At 45.4% G+C, this 22,607-nt stretch overlaps 1 protein-coding gene across 9 annotated transcripts in view; it reads right to left on the minus strand.

Annotated features, from left to right (window-relative positions):
• sulf1 (sulfatase 1) overlaps window positions 1–22,607 on the minus strand; it is a 120,254-nt gene that overhangs the window by 45,080 nt on the left and 52,567 nt on the right. For 2 of the 9 annotated variants that reach the window (XM_042067326.1, XM_042067325.1), the window contains one exon: window positions 3,285–3,378. The exons of 3 other annotated variants lie outside the window; for them this stretch is intronic. The gene's annotated coding sequence lies outside the window, so the exon portion shown is untranslated. Of the gene's footprint in view, window positions 1–3,284; window positions 3,548–6,713; window positions 6,825–22,607 lie in introns of those variants that run through there. 4 more of the 9 variants (XM_042067331.1, XM_042067333.1, XM_042067324.1 and 1 more) reach the window with 3 other exon arrangements.

Here is a 22,607-nt window from a genome sequence, read left to right on the forward strand (position 1 = left end):
CCACAAATCACACTGCGAAGACTTACCCATCATCCTCTCTTCCTCACATTCGAAAAGCATTCCACCTAAACAATTGCCAGACAGCACCCACCGCCACCCCCAATCAAGAGAAACCGTGGACTCATCAACAGATGGGGGCATTCCCCACTCTCCCTTCTCTTTTCCCAGGGCTTCTCTCTCCTCGGCAGAAAGAAACCTGGACACGGATGCATATGACCCCTTTCAGCCAGTGCCCAGGTAAATTAAACACTTTTGCAATTTCATTTCCCTTAAGACTGTGCTGAATTGTCACTTCACTTTGTAAAAAAAAAAAAAAAAAAAAACGTTTTAGATGTACTTTGTGGTAAAAGTAAAGGTGTTTGAGTTTAGATTTTGACCTCGTTGGCTGTCGGAGACACTCAAAGGCAGTGGCCAACAGCGATGTGTTTCACAGAGGAGCGGGCAAAGGAGATGTGGGTAGTTGGTGAAACAGCCGGAGGTAAGAGTGGGCAGCGAGCGTCACGGCCTCTCTGGTGTGTTTTTGATTTGGGGCGCACATCAGAGGGCGGCCGGCGAGGGTGAAATACTTTACACATGTCAGGAGTCGGTGGGAAAGCACAAAATCTATACAGGATATTAAATCACACTGCTAGGGATCTTCTAACAACCACCTTCTCTCCCTCTCTCTCAAACACACGCACACACACACAGTATCTCTCTCTCTCTCTCTCTACATCGCACACTCATACACACACACACACACTCACTCTCTCCCTCACACACACGCATTTGGGTGTGTGTGTGTGTGTGTGTGTCTGACACACACTTACAGAGGAGTGAAAATACATGCGTCCCCAGTCAGTCATCATTTTGGAAACGGACTGGGGAAATGTGTGGCTTTCACTGCCGTGTGAGCCCCTGAGCCAATACTTAAAAAACACTAGGACTCCAGTCTGCCTCTCTCTCTCTCTCACACACACACACACACACACACACACACACACACACACACACACACACACACACACACACAGTACCGGCAGCCATTCACACTGTGTTTTCCTCTCGCGTGAATAATTCTTTGACTTTATTATGACAAGATGCAGCGCAGGCAGTTTCTCCCCATCCATGCATCTCTTTCTCTCTTCCGAACTCTCTCCCTCTCTCTTTTCCATCCCTTGCTCTCTCTGTGTCGATCCCTCTCCCTCTCTCCCATTCTCCTTGTCTCACAATCCCCGTCTCTCTTTCTTGCCATCCATCACATTCTCTCTCTCTTTCTCTCATATTCTCTCTCTCTCCATCTATCTCTCACATTCTCTCTCTCTTTCCATCTATCTCTCATACTCTCTCATCATCTATCTCACACATTCCCAGTCTCCTCTACTCTCACTCACTTACATGTATTCGCTCCATTTCTCATGATCTCCGTCTCCTCTAAAATCCTCTTTCCCCATCTCCACCCCTCTCCCCTCTTCTCCTTCTCCCTGACAGAGCATCCAATCTCCAGTCAAAGCTGTGATGTAAAAACAGCTACTGGAACAATATTTGTTTTGGCAGACTTGCCCCCTGCCAGACTCTGAAATTATTTGCAACAGCTGAAGCTATTGTTTACACACAGAGATGCAAAAACTGTTTAGCTTCTAACTCCACAGGGCGGCTGGCACAACTTGCCAGGCTAGTTATTTCCTTTGGTTCTCTCTCTCTCCCCCCCCCCTTCCTCCAGCAGCGTGCCCCCATCTCCTCTTAAAACAGGGGACTCGCCGGGAGACCCAAACCAGTCTTGTGCATTCAAAACTAATTGTGCCTATTGCTGTCCATTCAAAAAGAACAGGGACAAGGAGGAACTAAAAGCTTGCAATTTAAGAAAACTAGGTCGGGATTGGGAAATACGCATGAGTTTGAAGTTACAGACCTGACAGTGCATTGAACCTAAACTCAGCCATACTACACACATTTGGCCATGAAATCACCACTGCAGGTAACTGCAGATTCAACTGAAAGAGTCATACAATTTAGTGCTCTCATAGGTCAGATTAGTCTTGCCATATCTGCAATTTGCACATAGGAATCATACTCTGTGCTATTCAGCCAAAGAAATCTGATTTTACAGTTCAGCAGTTGTACTTTCAGCCTAGTGACTGAAACGATTTAAACATTTTAAAGCTTACATGACAACCCAATAAAAGTCCCATATTCCTTAACACATATAAACACGTACGAGTCAATTTATCATAAGCAGCGCATTCATCACATGCATGTACGTAGCACTCATCACAGTACATTTGCGGCTGTGAGAAACGTTTCAACACAAGCGGATAGTGTGGACACAGCTTGATTAATATGTGTAAATATCACTGGAGCTGTGCACCAGCCTTACGGGCAACCCTGGCACAGCCTTGTTTCTTTGCCCCTGTGGGCACTCAATCTCCTTTGCAAACACCTTGTGGCAAACACACACACAGACACGCACACATATCCCCAGGTGATACATAAATAATATACATCAAGTTCCCCCCTCTCTGTTGGCAGGTCGCGCCTTTCTCACTTGCTCCGGCGTTGAGAACGAGTTGAGAGTCAGCCTTAAACTCTCTCGCCTTTCCCTTGCGAGAAGTATGCAGACTTTGACTGCTTAACTGGAAGTAGTTTCTTTTTTTTTTCTTATACAGCACATTCATTTTGTGTATAGACAGCCTTTGCCAAACAGGCAAAGCGGCTCAGTGCAGTGATTTATGCCGGCATCTACTTTCCAAATCGGAGAACATGTTTGGGAAAACCAGCTTAATTGCCCAAACATTTTGCCCATGCATCTCTGAACTAATCAACACGAGAATGGCAGATTCAGATGAGGTGCTAAAGGTTCTCTGTGATCAGTGAATGAGAATGGGAATGTAATTAAGAAGTGCTCCACGTTACACCTTCAACATTTTACATTGCAAATGACACACAGAACCATTTTCAATGAACAGAACTACTTCTGTGTGAAATTTGATGAGCTGTTCAATTAGTTCAATTAACTTAAAAAAAGTGGATGAAAACTTAATTTAGTTATATGAATTTTCAACAGCTTTAATCTAAAAACAAAAATGGTGACTGAAAATTAGATGATTGCAGCATAAAACTTCTAATATGAGTCTGTGCTCTAAATGATTCAAATGAAACTGTTGAGTAAAAATCTGACCTGAAACACAGATTTCTACTAGTAGAGAAAAAGAGTGAAAAGAAACAAGCTTGGAGCAAAAAGAGTTGAAAATGGAGAAAAACAGATCAAAGAAGCAGGGGGAAAAAGAAAAGAAAATGTACCATACCTGGTCACCGCGGGTGAAGTGTTGTGTTGGAACGAGAGAAGATTCCTCGCTGCTTGACTCTCTCCTCTGTGCTCCTCTTCTCATATAGGTAGAGCTTTTCAGCAAGAGGAGAGAGAGAGAGAGAGAGAGAGTAGAGTGTGTGAGAGAGAGCAAGAGAAAAGAGAGAGTAGGGGGGAAGGACCAGCTCTGCTCCTTGAAGACAACCTTCCTCCTCTAAATCCTTTTCTCCACTGGCGATGACACCCGCTCGGCCCCGCGACCATCTGTTGAAACACGTCCCCCGAGCTGTGAGCGCGGCGCAGCAGGGGCTGCAGGGGCAAGACCAACTCACTCCCTCCCCAGACCAATCACACGGGGGGACGGGGGGAGCCACTGGTGGCTCTTCTCCCCGCAAGGAGGCAGGGACAAGGACAGGAGGGAGGGAGGGAACGAGAGAGAGAGAGAACTACGAGACGCTAGACAAACCCAGGGCATCGTAACCTGACACTGAGAGAGAGAGAGAGAGAGAGAGAGAGAGAAAGAGGGGCAGTGAGAGAGGCAGAGAGAGGGGAGAGAGTGGTTGAAAGAAAGGGGAGAGAAAGGGTGGGAGGGAGTGTGTGTGTGTGTGTGTGTGTGTGTGTGTGTGTGTGTGTGTGCACAAGTAAGAGTGAGTGAGCAGGAGACAGTAAGTAAGACAGACAGAAAGGGAGAGAGAGAATTGTTTTGAGAGAGAGAGCAAGAGAGAGACAGACAGACAGAGAGAGACAGACAGAGAGAGAGAGAGCAAGATCAGAGTGAGGTGGAGTGAAGTGGAGTTGTGGGGACTGTGTCCACTGGCCAGCTAAACTGGTCCTCCACACACCCTGGAATCCCACAGAAACACAGGGATCTTCTCTTCTACACACACACCCTGCTGAAGAACCCTTCCCAATAGCCCTTTTCTTTCTAGCACTACCTCTCCTTCCCTCGCTCTCTTCTCCCTCTGACAGAAGAGAGAGCTTTTAGCGGAGTATGTGGTCAGTGGAATTAAAGTAATAAAGAGTGGCGTTGCCTCCGGAGCAGAGCGGAGCTGGAACTGGGGCTCCCGTTTGCACTAAACTGTTACATCTGCAGCCAGTCGTCACACCTCCCCGTCATAAATCTGAGAACTCCACCGGCAGCATTCCTGACGTCCAGAAACCTATCGCCTTAAGTTAAAAAGGGCTGAGGGAGAGCAAGGCAGAGGGGGGGGGGGAGAGAGAGAGAGAGAGAGGAGAGAGAGAAAGAGCAAGTGGAGGGAGAGATAGACAGAGGTGCATAAAAAGAGTGAGAGAAAAAGACAGTGTGTGTGTGTTTGAGGGAGAGAGAAAGACAGAAAGAAAGAAAGAAAGAGAGAGAGAGAGACCAAGTGGAGGGAGAGATAGACAGAGGGGCATAGAAAGTGTGATCGAGAAAAGGGAGTGAGGGAGAGAGAGAATGGAGGGAGGGAGAGATATAAAGAGGGACAAAGAAATAGTGATATAAAAAAGAATAAGGGATGGACAGAAACAGAGGCATAGAAACAGGAAAAGAAGAAAGCGAGAGATTTGTATGTGCTATTGTTAGTGTATGAAGAGCACCTCCGAGATATTCACATTGTCAGAGTAAATTCAGGACACATGGCTGTTGTTGATGACCTTGTTGAAATAATGCACTCGCATTATCCCAGAGCACCATCCCATTTCATAATCCCCTTTGGCTGAATCGTTTGTGCTTTTCCAGTTCGTGCAAACCTACTTTACAAAACAAAAAAACACACACAACTCATGCATACAAAAGCCCTAAAGACTTTGGCACGGTTGTTGACAGAGGGTCATTTTAATCAGGTGTCTCATTGTCATTCTTTTGTGAACTTGAGGCACTTGATTGAGACTTTGATGCACCACAACAGGACTTCAAAGCCTGCCTGTTGGCACAATATACATTAGTGGTGGAGTGGGCTGTGTGTGTGTGAGTGAGTAAGAGGGAGAGAGAGAGTGGGGAGGGGGGGGGGGGGGGTATGTAACACTAAGTTAATCAGCAGCAGGAAAAGGAAAACAAAGGCTATTAAGTGTGCCATTTGCATGACATGAATGCTGTTCACACCTTGACAGTGGGCATGTATTAGTTTCAGTCAGGGTCACAGCCCACCCCCCCCCCCCCTCCCTTGCAACACACACACACACCCTTTTCACAGATGTTGATGAAGCCTCACTTACCAAATCACCCTATTAAGTGTATTCCAGCATAAACAAACAAGACAGACATACTGACATCTGAAGTACACTCTCTCTCTCTCTCTCTCTCGCTCGCTCGCTCTCTCACACACACACGTGTCTCTATAATCTAATAATGATGGGCTAATGGATTTCATCCCTGCGCTAACAGACAGCATCTTTACATTTTAAGGCCATACAGGAATGAAGTTTGATGACTGCTCCAGTTCAAAGCAGCAGGGGATTCTGGGAGCTCTGACAGGAGCCACCAGATGGCAAAACATGACTTTACTACGGAGAGAGAGAGAGAGAGAGAGAGAGAGAGAGAGAGAGAGAGAGAGAGAGAGAGAGAGAGAGAGAGAGAGAGAGAGAGAGCGATGGTCCAAACATGTGCTATCGTTACTTTTCCAAACTTCACACACACACACACACACACACACACACACACACACACACACACACACACACACACACACACACACACACACACACACACACACACACACACACAACAGTTACCCGGGCAGGAGGTTTCTCGTTTTTTTCTGTCTCTAAAAAATGTTTTGCATCAGGTAAGCAAGTGGGTTATTTTTGCCCGAACTCTTTCTTCTGTGGAGGACAATGCCGTTTCTGCAGACAGCTTCTCCTCCAACCTTTCCCCAACCCCCCCCTTCTGGGGGAATAAGGGTCAATGCGTATGCAGGTAGGAAAGCTGTGGAGCACAACACAAGACAAGGTCTGCCCCAAACTCTTCCCCCATCTTCCTGTGAGAAAACTCAGTGCACTAACTAGCAGCGTCCGCTCCATCTGGTCTGCCACCCAGAGCAGGCTTTCCTGCGGGTGGGCAGGAGCGTCCAGCAGAGGTGCGCGGGGCTGGAAAGGGATACTTCCACCTTCACAGGCAGCTCCTGCTCACTTCCACCCCCACTTAATCTTCAGGATATTGAATTATATGAAACAAAAGGCCAGTTTAATTTGGGGACATGCAAAACTTCCCCTCTGTTTGGTTCAGATGAGGTCTGTGTGTGTCGGTGTGGTGTGTGTGTGTGTGTGTGTGTGTGTGTGTGTGTGTGTGGGGGGGGGGGGGGGGGGGGGGGTTAGGCTTAAGGGGAAAAACTGAAATTAGACTGAGTCAGTTCACAAAGAAGCTGAACGAACGCCGCCCCCCCCCCCCTCACACACACACACCTCTCTTCACTTCCAAACTTCAGACACACACACAGGGCAGTTTGCTTACCCACAGCTCAAAACCTCAAAACCATAGCTTCTGGTCTCACAGCACCGGTCCCCTTGGCTGAGAAAGTTCCCCGAGGGCTCACCGTCCACTCCTGGTCCTTATTGGATTAGGCTGAACGGTGAGAGAGCGGTTAGTTTAGTGGTGGATCGAATGAGCCTACACACACACACACTCATCCAGGACTTCTAAAAGTCCTTGCCTTTATGTTCGCTTCTGGCTACATCTTAACAGCAGCCATGGACAGCTATGCTGAATTTTGCACACACACACACACACACACACACACACACACACACACACACACAAAACAAAATGTCCCTTCCACCTTCTGATTATATTTTCTCCTTTTATCTTCTTGTTCAGACGTTTTCTCTCCCTCCCTCCTCCTCCTCTCTCTCTCTCTTCTGTGATCTTTTCAGGAGCGGCCAGTTTCCCACCGTCACCTTCCTCCTGAGCTCCTCATTCACATCAGCCGGCCTTTATACTTACCCGATGAGACCCAATTAGCAGTGGGACCGAGAGAGAGAGGGAGGGAGAGAGGGAGAGAGAAAAAGAGAGAGTGAATAAAAGATAGAGAGAATGAGACAGAGAGAGAGAGAGAGAGAGAGAGAGAGAGAAAGAGAGAGAGAGGAAGGAAGAAAACAAGAAAGATCAAAATAAAGAGCGATCAACAAAGAATATGGGAGAGCGAGAGAGAGATAAAGCGAGATAAAGAGAGAAGGGGGTGAACACATGAACTCATCCCTTTGCAGGGCTGTGGCGAAAGGCCCCGCAGGGGGTCACTACTGCCACACTGGGCCCAGTCCGAGACAGCCCAACAACACCCCCACAAGCCCCCTCTCTCTCAGCACTGGGTCTGTCTGAAGGGTTAACCCCATGCCAGCCCTCTCACCACTCTCCCTTCAAAACAAACCTACAGACACACACAGGTGCAGGGAGAGGGAGAGGGGTATCTCTTGAAATGCATTTGAATTACATTGAAATTTACGAGAAGGTACTACCCTTCAGTTAGCTATCTAACTAGCTAGCTAGTTATCCCTGGGTTGGTCTTCTGGGTAATACCTAAATAAGTTCAGGGGTTCAGTGCATGTCTGAAAAGTGTCTACAACCCCCCCCCCCCCCCATTCTACTTTAAACAGCTTGAGTTACTGTGTATTTTGGAGAGTGGGGGGTGAAGGGGGTCGTTGGGTTCGTTGGTCTCCGTGATCACGCTTGAGTAAGGTCCGGTGAGTGTGCTCATCGTTGTCATCACCCCTCTTTCCTTAGCAGCAAATCAATGCAGCCGCTCCTTCACACATCCTCCATGAGCCCCTAGAGCTAATGCTGCCCGGTGGCTTACAGCCCAGAGAGCCGCGGCACGGGGGATCAGAGCGCTGCATGTGTCAACAGCTCAACATCCGCCGAGGGAAATGACCCTCAGAACATGACCTGGGGGAGGGGGCATCATAGGGTTGGGGAGGCTTTTCAAGTTCGGGCTAGGTTTAGGCACAGCTGAGGAGGGTGGGGTGATGGTCATGCTCTATCCCACACACACTCACACACACACACACCCCTGCCTGTCACTGGGTGACAGCTGAACACACGAGGGGCGTGACGGAGATGTGGTGTCACACGGAAGGTGACCTTTGTAAAAGCACACAAGTGTAGCCACTGCTGTAAATAACTCATGAAAAAAACTATTTAAACCTAATAGAATGTAGATGGAGAATACTGTATACTATATTATACCTCTGCTTGGTTTAATTTCCTATTGTGATGCGCTCTTTAGAACAACAATTATTTTTTAGATAATTGTACACCTACAAAGTAGTTACAGTTTTTTGGCCATATTACACTTGTGTATTAATCTTGTCTGTAGAATTGACCCGCTTCAATTATTAAATTCTTATATTGTTATTAACCATTAAGCACGAGTACACAGAATAATAAAATCAAAGTTCAAACGTCTGTTCACTGGCTGATTTGTAAAACTGTATGTCATTTAACTCTGCACATATAAACTAAACAGTTTTAATACGTCACTTATAAATTGCCAATTAATCATGTTATGATGATTATAATAATTTCTAAACGGCAATTCATTACTTCCCTGATAGGATCCAGTAGCACAACTAAAACACCAATTATATTGTGCTTTGTCTCCTATTGTTTCCCTAATCAATCTTACATTTTCTGTGGCAGGGATCTACAAATGAACCCTTTAGATGAATGCAATTACCATTAAAAAGGGGAAATGCTTTGCTTGTGGGTTTTATTCTTCGTGTAACAGGTGGGTGTGGACATCAGTATCTTCGGGTTCTGTGATTTCCTTAGATCAGTGACTTTTTAAGTCTGTTAGCCAGCAATCAAGGCCACAATTCATCTCTGAGAGGCCAGTTGTCCTTTTAACTGTTTCACTAAAACGCGTAGATGAATCATGCCTCATTTCATATAAATGACTACCACACAAAGCAGTTCGAGAATTAAACGAGTATTTCACTGCAAGGGTCATCTGAAAGGCTTAGCTGGCTGCTTCTTTTGCTAAATGCAATATTTTCATTACTTGTCCTAACAGTGTGTTGTTAAAGATCGTTGGTAACTCTATACAGCCTTAATTGTGTGCATATGGGAGCATTTTAAAGATTCCTTTATGTCAGAAGTACTGTGTGTATTTGTCAAACTTTTTGTACAGAAAATAAAAAAAAAGTGTTCGTAACTGCATCCAGATTGGTAAACAATAGCAAAGGGAGATGATGGGAGTTAAGCTGAAACAACTGTCAAAAGAGTGTGTGTGTGTGTGTGCTGTTGCAACCCTGCCGGCTGACCTATCTGACAACCGCAATCAAGCAAAGCGGTGTGCAGTGTTCTTATTGACCAACACTTCAAACAATGTCTCTGGCCCACCCCCACCCCCACGCCCGTATCATGAGTGCAACAGAATACAGAAGTCATTTCCTTGGCATCTGCTGCATTCGCCCGTCTCCACACACTTTATCACGTCTGCCATCGGCCAGGCGCATATATGGCCATTCAATCAGCAGTGGGAGAGATCCAACCAGGGTGCAACCTCCTGACTGTGTGTGTGTGTGTGTGTAGGTCGGCTGGTAAGCTGGAAAGCCCAAACAGATTAATCTAACAGATAGCTGGGAACGCAGGAAACAGATACTGATAAATCAGCAAGAATGGCCTCAGCTGACTGCAAGAGCATAAGACGGATTTGAATGCATTTCTCTGCAGCTTTAAGAGTAGTCATGATTGATCCGCTGTGCAGATATTATAGAGGTGGATATAACGGATGGAGGAGTACAGATAGAAAAGGAAGAGAAAAAAAATGTTCCCTGGTGGGGACAACCCTAACGGGCCCTGATTGGTCAATCTTTGACCCTGATCAGCCTGGATTGGTCCCAGTGCCAGCTGTTCTCTAGTTGTGATGTCCAGCTCGGTGAATTATAGGCGGTCTGGCTGGCGGGGGCAGATCAGGGCCAAGGCTGGGCTGGGATCAGGTGCACGGCAACAGATGAAAGGCATTCCCCTGGAGGGTGGTGGCGGTGAGGAGGCTGTGTGTGTGTGTGTGTGTGTGTGTGTGCACGCGTGCATGTTTCTATGGGTCTGTACGAAACGGGAAAATATCCTGCCTTTTTAGATATCTAACCGGGGAGCAAGGCATCGAGGCATGTCCGAATTAAATATTTCTGTGAAATGCTGCCTTCTAAGATTCCTTCGTTTTGACTAATTTGGAAGGCAGCGTAGATGTATCCTTCATGCTGCCTTCAACGTCAAAAATTCTATTTAATTGTGAGCAACTATTGCTGCAGTCGAACGTTACATTATTCTTCTTTCTGGTATCCTGACAACAGCGTTCTGTGTTGCTATCTTGCTAGGCTGTCCGAAATGAAGTTCGTAGCCGTTACCTTGATGCCTGCTACGGCAAGTGAATCGGTAGAGAGCTGAAGGTAGCAAGGCAGCAGACAGCTGTCTTCCATTTCATACAGACCCTATATTTATGTGTTTGTCTCTGTGTGTGATAGAAAGACAGACAGAAATACAGTGTGCATGTGTGTGTATGTCTCTCTCTCTCTCTGTCTGTGTGTGTGGGTCTGACAGACTGACAGCAGGCTGCCCTGGGGCCCTGCTGGCCCTGATCTCAGCCTCTGAAGAGTATCCTCGCAAATGCAGAGTCATTCTCTACTGCACACACACACACACACACACACACACACACACACACACACACACACACACACACACACACACACAAACACACAGTTTTACATCTCACAAGGACAGGGTAAGAATGGGGCATGACGGCACACCAGAATTATTAGCATGTGACAGCAGCCCTGCATGCTAGAATAAAGAGATGCTATTGCTGTACTGGTCACAGATGGGAAACAGCTGTGTGTGTGTGTGTGTGTGTGTGTGTGTGTATAAAAGAGAAAGACAGAGAGAGAGAAAGGAGAAAGAAAGAAAGACAGACAGAAAGAAAGGACATTACACAGTAAGTGGGTGACATGCCAAGTTGATAAAGGTAGTTAGTAACTCAATGTTAGTTGCAAGGAGGGTAGAACTGATGACTGAGGAGGGACAGCAAGCAAGCTGGCAAGCATGGCATGAGGGAGGAAAAGAGGAAGAGAAAGAGAGAAAGAATGAAAGAATGAAAGAATGAATGAATGAGTGGTCGTGCTGGGTGTAGCTTCTCTTCCTCTGTTCTTTTGCACGTCACCCTTTGTTTGATATTCCTGATGAAACACTGGCGAAATATTCATAATGAAACATTTCAGTCACTCATATAAACGTTTATTTTTCCAATTAAACCAAACCCAGCCAATATGGATTTTAATAAAAGCAGAGGAGTGATGACGTGTGATCCACTTGCTTTCATTAAACTTGATTTGTTTGTTATTTGCACTTTTACAAGGAGATGTGTGCTCAGTTTCTCAAGTAGCTGACGTACTGCTCTGGGAGACAATGAAAAGGCAAGGAGACGCGATCTGCTCCACAAGGAGATCAGAGCCATAGCATGGCCTATTGCGGCCAACTGGAAAACAAATAAATATCCTGAGTGTAACATAATACTAACAAACAGGGGGCTTCAGACCGACCACGCTCCAAATGGAAAATCAAACAAAGTTCACACACAGGAGAGGAGCTCTTGGGATAATCGAAACAGACACGTTCGGAGTCTCAACCCAATCTCTGGCACGATTCAGAAGGTCTCAGACTTAAAAAAAAAAAAAAGAAGGGAGGGAAAGTGCAAGGGGGACTCGACACATGGGGAAAAAAAGAAAAGAAAAGCACAAAGATGACTCATACCCCCAGAGAGAAGAGGAGAAAAGAAAAACGGATGAAAACGTTTTTTTTTTCTCCCTGAAAGCATACTTCCGCCTCGTCTAGTCATCTTTGTCTGCAGTCATACATTTTTTAGAGCTGTCAGGCAGACGAGAGGTCTAATGGATTCAGTGCCAGTGGCCCACCTCCCTGCACCCCCCCGCTCCCTCTCTCATTGTAATGCCGTTCCTAGCCTTCCATCATCCCTCTCGCCTGCTCCGACCTCTGACCTCTGGCTGTACAGCAGTAGAAATGTGACTCATTCAGAAAGCACCAATGTGGGCAGCCCTGCACAACCCACTCCACATAACCGACTCCTGTCTCAACCACCCACTGGGGACTGAGAGGGGGCGTTGGCTGGGATGGTAGAGGTAAGGGGTGAAAGTAGGCTGGAAAAGTCCATCTCAATTTAAAACATGCTGCAAGCTACAGTATCAGGCTGCTGTCTATGAGCACATCTGACTCAGTGCAACAGTGTCTTCTTCATCAATCAATACCTGAACGACAAAACATATTAAGGCTATGTTCAGACTAGCCTTCAAGTTGCCTGCGTCTGTTTTACATTATAATCCAATGGAGTACACTGTGTAGTAGACTGGTCAATAGCACTTTTTAAATCGCTGCCACTGAAAAAACAATTTTGCAGATCAGAGCGTTTTTTATTTTGAAGTTGAAAAAAGTTAAACTTCTTAGGAAAAAAGCAGCCTACATCAACCGCTTTTATGACAGCTGAGCAATTACAAGCTGAATAAAGAGACGTTCGTAAGCCATAGCAACCAGCAGAAATGGAGACGACAGAAACTGGATATGTACCAAAATTTCTGGTCAGTGTGAGCCTATATTGACGCTTGAAAAACTAGCATGTTAGGGGGTCCGATGTTCCCCAGGTCCTACGTTCCCCGCTTGGTGTTAGGGTTAGGGTTTTAAAAAAGGGTCCTATGTTCCACGGTCCTATACAAAGCAGGGAACATAGGACCCGGAAAACATAGGTACGCTCCCCCAGCAGTTTTTCAAATAAAAAAAAGCGTCCTGACTAACTTTTCTTGTAAAAAAAAACCCAACAACAAAACAAACGCTGGTCTGAACGTATCCTAAGAAATACATCACACCCTTATGTTACCATCCATCCAGCCATATTGGTAGGCTATCTTCATTCACTGAAACAAAGTAACTTTATTTGGAATAACAAGAAGCCATGCAAAAAGAAAGATAGGCGAGTTAAGAAACGATACCTTTTAAGAAATTAGGGATTGCTACAAATCTTTCATGAGTTAACATATAGGCATTTAAATAATAATAATATTATTAAATAATGTCAATAATACCAACTCATGGACTTATTAGTTGTACTTTAGACTGGTATTGTACATGAATACAGTTTGTCCTCAAGAGTTATACAAATTAACTAATGTAGCCTATTCAATTGTGATAACAAATCTCACTCCAAGCTATATGAAGCAATGAAGCTTGTGGTAGTGGTAGTAGTAATTTAAAACTACTTTCACCCCTGGTAAGCATGCAGCATTGCAAATAGTCCTATGGAGGTGGTCACTATGTGAGCAATCACCTCTCGACAACAGAGAGAGAGAAAGAAAGATAGAAAGAAAGAAAGAAAGAAAGAAAGAAAGAGAGTGACAAGGAAAGAGAGAAAAAAACTCCAAAACACTGGCGTCACCTGGTAAAGATACACACAAACGCTTGCAACATTCTTCCCCATTTCCCCCCAAACATGGATTAATGGATGTGTAAATGAGAACAGCAGTAGGGAGCTTCCACTACTAACAGAGGTCAGAAATTCTCACTATTGGAAAAATGCAGGTTGTGTGTGTGCTGCGGGCATATCAGTGCGCCTATCCATCTGAGGAACATGACAGCTTAAACGTTGGCTAGGCCAGCTGGAAACGGCCTAGACACACACACTGTTTGCTCGGCGCACAGACGTAAACAGAGCCAGAGACGCAGTGGAAATAAGCAGTGTATTCCGTAAGCCCCACTGTCTTCCAGTAAGCCTGTCCCCATTGTCTTCAACTTTTGACCAAAACCGCTTTGCTGTATTTGGGGTTCGTATTTGTGCTCAGTGAAAACCAGTGGAACAGTAATGTTGACTTTCAAAACTTCCTTCTGGGGAAAACACACACACACACACACACACACACACACACACACACACACACACACACACACACCAAAAAGGGAGCACTGGTGTCAGCTTGGAAGAATAATTTGCTGTGTGCGGAAGTGGATCCCTAATCCTCTCAGGGCCGCGAGGTGAAAGCCCAGAACAAGAGGGGAGACGGGGGGAACCCTTCCGCCACGGGACCACATCCTAAACGGCCTGCTAGGATATAATCCCTAAAGGCATGCCTCCACGCAGCCTATTGAAAGCAAGAAAGAGGGAGAATCAGGATTTGTGACGGACTGATAATGCATCCCCATAATCCCTCACTCTTCCTTGATCCACTGACCCCCCATTCACATGGGCAATCAGACATCACCAGGGCAACCGTAGAACTGCTCCGCACACGATTCTACACTTGATCTACTCCGGTGTCGGCTCCTACCTAATCATCAATGTGGACAGGAAGGCCTGGACATAAATATGTCATCTAGATAAAGTCTGGATCAAGGCAGGTCATAAATATACATCATGACCATGGGGAATAATGCTTGCAGATAAACTAGTACGGTCACAGTTGGTGGAGTCAGGATGCTTCAAAAGAGAACCCTCTGCCGGCTCCACAGGTGGCTACATGCTCCAAGCTCATAATACGAGTCTGACAGGAGATACAAAGGTCCAGAAAACCCAGCAAAGCCTCAGTGCAAATCAACTGACAGCCAACTGTGCGTGTGTGTGTGTGTGTGTGTGTGTGTGTGCGTGCGTGCCTGTGGGGACAGGTGGAAAAGCCAGTGCTGACCGATCTTTTGCCAACGGAAATAAAGAGTAATTGCACACACCCATATGCACGCATTGCAAGCACCAACAGTTCGTATGTTCTCTCCCACTCTTGGGTCGATTCATATCAAATGTGCCAGCTCCAAGCTGACAGAGATTGGTGAGTGTTTATTGCTCACTGCAGCCTTTTAAGAGGCGAGTGTTTTTTGGGAGAGTGGGTTGGGGTGGGAGGCAGTGATTTATGATTGCCTGGGATTGCTTGTGTGTGTGTGTGTCTGTCTGTGTCTGTGTGTCTGTGTGTGTGTGGTTAGGTGGGGTGGGTGCCTGCACTGTGGTAGCGCTGGGCAAGGTGATTTGGGATTGGCACGTGGGGAGGAAGCTCTTTATTATGCTGGGTCTGCTGGTCTTCACCAGAGCCTGAGCATGGGACACATCTGCTCAGCAGCTACCTGGGATTGTTTGTGTGTGTGAATGTGTGGGTATGCAAATATGAAAGTATGTGTGTGTGCATGCATGTGTGCATTTGCACGCTTGTGTGTGTCTGAGTACGTGCAAGTATGTGTGCGTGCGTGTGTGCAGAGTGAGGTTGCAATTGGCAGGCAGTGCACCACTAAACAACAACTGCACAAGCAGTGTGGCTCCAGCCCCCGTAAGCTATTTATACTTTTATGACTGTTCTCCCCTTCAAGGCACCAGCAGCCTTTTGGGTGGAAATTGGCATGGCAGGAGACAAAACAGCACACACACACACACACACTTCCATACACAGATAACCACACAGACACAGGCACACTAAACACAAACTCACAAACAGAATGCCATATATTCAGTACTCCCTGCCACACTAACAAACACAGACACCCAGAAGCACACGCAATGTACATAGACACTCATCTGCAGAATTCTTTCACACACACACACAGAAACACAAACACAACAAACTTAGTCATCTCTGCAATGCACACGCGCGCACACTCTGACACACTCATTTAGCTCTCTGTCGAATTCTCCTAACACCTGGCTATTTATGAAGTCTGGAGTTGAAAGGGGACATTATGGCCGCTCCACAAAGAGGACTGTCTGCATTTTAGCCGCAGAGAAGCAATCCTCAATGAAGGCAGCTGCTGTGCTGAAAATGTCAATGCCTAAGTGACCAGTGTGTGTGTGTGTGTATGAGAGTGTACTTCTGTAGGGAGTCTGAAGTGTGTGTGTGTGTGTGTGTGTGTGTTTGTAATTGAGCTGCAGAAGGAAACCCTCTCTTATCATTCACCAGGCTTCACACACACACACACACACACACACACACACAGAGTGGGTGCCAGTTCAATCACTGCTGAAGCCATAAGAATGTCTTCACATGGTCAATATGACTTTGCATGATATTCCAGTAATGACAATATAATGGCTTGCAAGAAAGGCATGTTGGACAGGACTCATCACCACAGAGCAAACACCCGATGCCACAAAATCACAACAAGAAATATCAGAGCCCAGACAACATAATGGGCAACGCTGGCAACAGCCATCAAGCTGATTCAGCTTCATCAGATCTTCTCTTTTAGACTAACAACGGGAAGGCAAACAAGAGCACAAACAAACAAATAAACAAACAAACAAACAAACAAACATCACCGTGAGAAATTCCTGTCTAGAGCGGAGCCTGTGTATGGAGTCTGCAAATCTGCTCAGTTACCAAAGGTTACTAAGTTAGAGTTCAAACCGGTGGATTGTCACCGGGGAATTAACACTCACTGCAACAGGAGGGGAAGACCACAGGGGTTTAATGCCAGGGATGTTCACAGAGGAGGAAAACAGCCATCAGAGAAGAAACATGGAAAAGTTGAAAAGACGTGTGTCTGTGTCAGAGAAACTTGAGACAGTGTGTGTGTGATCGAGTGAGTGAGTGAGAAAGAGAATTTAAGAGAGTACACGGACAATTGAAGTAAACAAACAAATAAAAAAGCCAGGGCTACATAGTTCTGGTCGATGAGAGTCGACCCAAAGCCCAGCCACTCCTGTGGGTGCATCCTTGATCTGTGCTTGTGACACATTGGGTTTAATCTGGATTTGCATTTCCCTGCTTTGATCACTAGTGGGCAGAGCAGATGGGAATGTCATATCGCGCAGAAGTGAGACTAAATCGCTCATGTTCATCAGAATCAAATCAGCTCCAAAATGTTGTGGGTTTGTCCTTGGACCATGCTACACTTTTCAATCTTGCTTCATGGAAATTGGGCGAGTTGTTTCTGCGTAATCCTTAACACAGGCGGACAGACAGACAGACAAACTGCACCGAAAACATGATCTCCCGGTGGAGGTAACAGCAGCAGACCGATCCCTGCCCTAATCAATCATGCGTGTGTGTGTGTGTGTGGTTGTCAAAGGCAACTGGCTGAAATGACAGAACTGTGGCATATGTGGGTGTCATTGGGCACTCCCACAGCACACTTTTATCAAAGGAATGCAAATTGGGCCACGTCGGCAACCTTTGAGGAGGCAAAAGGGGTGGGTGGGGAGGGCTTCAGCCTTCTAACAGGTGCAAATTCCAGTGATTCTCCCCTCTTTGGGAAGTATTGTACCTGTATCAAACACACACACACACACACACACACACATACACACACACAGGAATGATGGCCAAAGCAGATTTTGGACAGGTATAACCTCTCTCTGTCTCAGAAATTTTCACATGAAAAGATTAAGAACTTGAGGTCAACCCCCACCTCATAATTCTCTAATCCAGCCTTTTAGTCTAATACAGGTCTCGCTGTGTGTACTAACACACACACACACACACATACACACACACACACCTTCAGTGCATGTTCACAAACAATGCTGCTTCAGGAACAATGAAAGGGGGAGGGGTATTTGATTGGCTACAGAGTTCAAATATCAACAAACTTTCAGCAGAATCGAGGACTACTCCTTTAAACTCCGTGTTGGACTCCTGGCCCCATGCAGGCCTACTTTTCCCTTCTCTAGGGCTGACCTGTGTGTGTGTGTGTGTGTGTGTGTGTGTGTGTGTGTGTGTGTGTGTGTGTGTGTGTGAAGTGTAAACTCCCAGGATCCTGAGAGAGGCACGGCACAGTGCTGCCGAGATGCCACCTAAGTGCTAATTAAGGGGCCATATAAACAAAGCGCCCGTAAACAAGGCAGACCAGGATATGACAGGGGAGCAGATGCCTCAGTGTGTGCGTGTGGGTACTGTATACATGCACACATTTCCGTGGGATGATGAGGGAAAAAGGAAGAAGTGATCGAGTACATGCATGAATGAATAAAAGGGGGAGAATGTGAGTATGTGGGTGTGTGTGTGTGTGTGTGTGTGTGTGGGAGTGTGTGTGTGTGCGTGCGTGCGTGCGTGTGTGTGTGTGTGTGTGTGGGAGTGTGTGTGTGAGTGTGTGTGTGGGAGTGGGAGTGAGTGTGGGAGTGTGTGTGTGTGTGTGTGTGTGTGTGGGAGGGAGTGTGTGTGGGAGTGGGAGTGTGATTGTGTGTCTGTGAGTATGAGTGTGAGTGCGTGTGTGTGTGTGTGGGAGTGTGCGTGCATGGGGGGAGTGTGAGTGTCACTGAGAGTGTGAGTGAGAGAGTGTGAGTGTGTGTGTTTGGAAATGTGTGTGTGTGTGTGTGTGTGTGTGTCTGTGTATGTGTATGTGTGTGGGAGCATGTGTGTATGTAAGTGGGAGTGTAAGTGAGTGTGTGTGTGTGTGTGCGTGCGTGTGTGCATGTGTGCGCGCGTGTGTGCATGTGTGCGCGTGTGTGTGTGCATGTGTGCATGTGCGTATGTGTGTGGGAGTATGTGTGTGAGAGAGAGCGAGCGAACGAGACAGAGCCTTTTACGCTCTTTCTACTTTGACCACAGAATAAAGAAGTTGTTAATCATGATGATTGTTTACCCGAGTCTTCTGCCACACCAGCAGTCCACACAAAACTGTGCAGCTTTTGAGTTGTTTGAACATGGGCAGAACGCTAACACTAGTCAGCATTCAAGTCTGTGAGCGTGTAGTGTAGTCTGATAACAAACATCCTCTAGTCAGCATTCAAGTCTGTGAGCGTGTAGTTTAGTCTGATAACAAACATCCTCTAGTCAGCATTCAAGTCTGTAAGTGTGTAGTTTAGTCTGATAACACACATCCTCCATGGGTAGCCTGCACATGAGCTCTCCTGCTTCAGATGGAACTTTAGCATCTCATCTGCCCTACCATGTGTAGTCTAGAATGACTTGTAGATCCTAAACTAACAAAACCACCTAATTTTCATTAATATATTTCTATTACAGTATTTTTTATATTTCTTACTGACCTTACTGTTTTTATTCTAAGACAGTTAAGTGAGTGTTTTGGTACTTTGAGAGTAATGATTAACCGGAGTCAAATTCCTTGTTTGTTTACGCCAGTGGTTTTTAAACTTTTTTTCTGGCAACCCCCCAAAAAAACATGGGCCAAGTCTCGCGACCCATTTCTCTCTAACTGGCGGAATTTGGTTTCGAAATGTTGCAAGATGGGCATTGGAAGCAGAGGCAGAAACTGTCTTCTCTCATAGGCAGGCTATGTCAACACCAAAGACATTAATGTCAATGGCAGCCTTTGACTAAAAACCTTTAGAAAAATGTCTTTAATCCAGACAAATAATTTTGCGACCTGTCCAATATTTTTAGCGACCACCAGTTTAAGAACCACTGGTTTAGGCAAACCTGACCAATAAAGCTGATTCTGATTCTTGATGTAGTAGCCCATCAGGTTCACATCACACTCCCAGCACAGCAAAATCAAACCCCATATTTATCATCTTGTTAAAAAAGTCTATTTATGACAATGTAGCATGAACCATTATAAAGTGATAACACACAATATCAGTGGTCCACATCATCAAACAGTACCATGCAAGCAAAATGTAGGTTTAACTATAATGTTTACAATTTAGAGCTTTAAATCATAACTCAATAAATCTCAAATCACTTTTGTTGCAGTTTGTGCTTGGTAAATGTTTTTTTGAGGCTTCCAAAAAGCCAAGAATGGTCCCAGGGATTTTAGAAATGTGTGAACCCTGGAGTTACAGAGTATATGTGTGTGTTTATACATGCATGATGTGAATATGAGCTTGTGTGTGTGTTTATACATGCATGATGTGAATATGAGCTTGGACATTTCAGTTTTGTTGTGTGTGTGTTTATACATGCATGATGTGAATATGAGCTTGGACATTTCAGTTTTGTTGTGTGTGTGTTTATACATGCATGATGTGAATATGAGCTTGGACATTTCAGTTTTGTTGTGTGTGTGTATGAGAGCACATGAAGAGTAACAGTATGGGATACTGTGCGAGAATGTGTCAGTGGGACTGACACAACTGGAAAATGTGTGTGTGTGTGTGTGTGTGTGTGTGTGTGTGTGTGTGTGTGTGTGTGTGTGTGTGTGTGTGTGTGTGTGTGTGTATCTAGGTGCTGTGTGTGTGTATGCATGTGCTGTGTGTGTATCCATGCGTTGTGTGTGTGTGTCTATCTATGTGCTGTGTGTTTGTGTCCATGCACAGTGTGTGTGTCCGTGCACTGTGTGTGTGTGTGTGTGTGTGTGTGTGTGTGTGTATCTATGTACTGTGTGTGTATGTTTGTTGTGTAATGTATATAAAAGAGGAAGGAGGTCCGGGCATGCTGTGCCCTCTCCCGTCCCACTGGTGGCCCGGTAACAGCCCACTGAAGTGTCAGACCTCCCATGAGGGGATTAGTCTTAAACAGGGATCACTTCAGCTTCAACCAGCCACACAGGGTCAACATTCACTGTACCTAACAGCCCTTTTGATAATCCAACAGTGCATGTGAGACACACACACACACACACACACACAGAAGCTGATTTCACTTCTCAGAACATGGCCATGACAGCCTTTACATTTACATCGTATACATGAGAAAGTTCAACTCCCTGAGATGGAAAAAGAACAAAACAATACTAACTCTCCAACAGCTCTTTCCTGCAATTCAGCGAAAAAAGATGCGTGCATGAACAGACACAGATCAATTCTCACGGCACAGGCCTCCCGTGGAAAAGCCATCTCATAAACACCGGGAGCTGCTCCAGCTCTGTGCAACAGACTGTCTTTCCAAGCAAAACCTCCAGAAATCCCTCCCGAGACTGGCGCTTCGCCTTGGGGCAACCTCACTGGGAACGCTGGTGTGCAAACACCATGCGAACAAAGGAGCTCCTAATAATCCAATTAAGGACATCATTTCCCCTAGTACACATTCCCTTAACAAAACAGCCACATTAAAAAAAACACACTAAATCAAAAGATTGTAGAGAGAAAGAAAGAGGAGGGATGGCTGTGAAGGCAGAGAGGAGAGGAGAAGAGGAGGAGGAGGAGGAGGAGAAATGGGGGGGGGGCAGCTTTCTGTGTTCTCTTCAGCCACGGTGCTGAATAAAATGCAAACAGTGCTTTGGAGGGCAGCTTTAGATCTTAGCAAACATAGTGGGGCCCCACAGTTGCACTGGGTGACCAGAGGGGCCACGCTGGAAGCAGGCCCGAGCGTCCGGCAGCTTGGATCTTTTGTAGTGCCTCGCTGACACACAGCCAGGCGTCTTTCTCAGGACATGCCTGCATAAGAATGAGGTGAGAAATAGAGAGAGAGGTGGAGAGACAGAGGGATGAGAGAGAAAGAAAGAGAGAAAGTGTCTACACTTGTCTCATCTCCCTCATGCTCTTCTCTGAAGTATCTGAATGATGTGTGTAGATATTTTCATGTGTGGGTAGGAGAGAGTTCAGAGTGAGTTGAGGAGTGTGTGTGTGTGTGTGTGTGTTCTAGAAAGGCAGACATTAAAACTACACTGAAGGTGACTGGTGCTGGTTTGGATACGTCAGATCTACAGCATATCTGGGTCTTCTTTATTAGTTTTTAAATAAATAGATTTATTATAAATAATAAATAGATACTTTATTCATCCAGGCAAAAACGTTGGGCCATCTTGATAAATGCCTCATGAGTCTGATGAGTAGGGGTGTGAATCTCTCATGTAAAAGACGATACGTTTCGCATCTAGATACATGGGCACGATTCGATAAAAGAAAAGATACATGTTTATAAAAAACGATTCAGTACGATTCGATGCGATTCGATGTAGTTCAAGAATGGAAAGCATTCTGAAAGATTTTTTATAATTTGCTCAAGGTGCACATTCATTTTATATTATCAATTATCATGGTCATGGTTGTCAATTAGGCAACAAAATGTGTGAACATGATTATCTAAACTGAGGTTTGTTTCATATACTGTATTGAAATGAAAAAAGAATAGTCTACATTTCAGTAAAGCACAGCAGCCAAATACAACATAAAAATACATTTTTATAAACTTTACAGATTTTATAGAGTTATATCTGATTGTTTTCATGGAGCTGTAGCCTTGTTGAGGTAAGACAATACCGAAATAAAATAAAACAGTGCTTAAGACACTCTTGGCCTTTTCTCATATAGGCCTCGCCTACCCTACAAGAATAAAATAGGCCTACAAATCAATGAACTCTCTGGGCTTATTTTGTTCCAACAGTAGACCTAATGCAGAAACCTAAAATGCCACAAGTCTGAGTGAATATGAACAAAATCATTGGCTAATAATTTATGCATCATTTTAGCAGCAAGGGCCAAATTATTATTTAACATTAAGGAAATCCCTTCATCAAAGGTAAGGCTACTCTACAGAC

This window comes from Alosa sapidissima, chromosome 17, assembly GCF_018492685.1.
Source record: "Alosa sapidissima isolate fAloSap1 chromosome 17, fAloSap1.pri, whole genome shotgun sequence".
NCBI lineage: Eukaryota > Metazoa > Chordata > Actinopteri > Clupeiformes > Clupeidae > Alosa > Alosa sapidissima.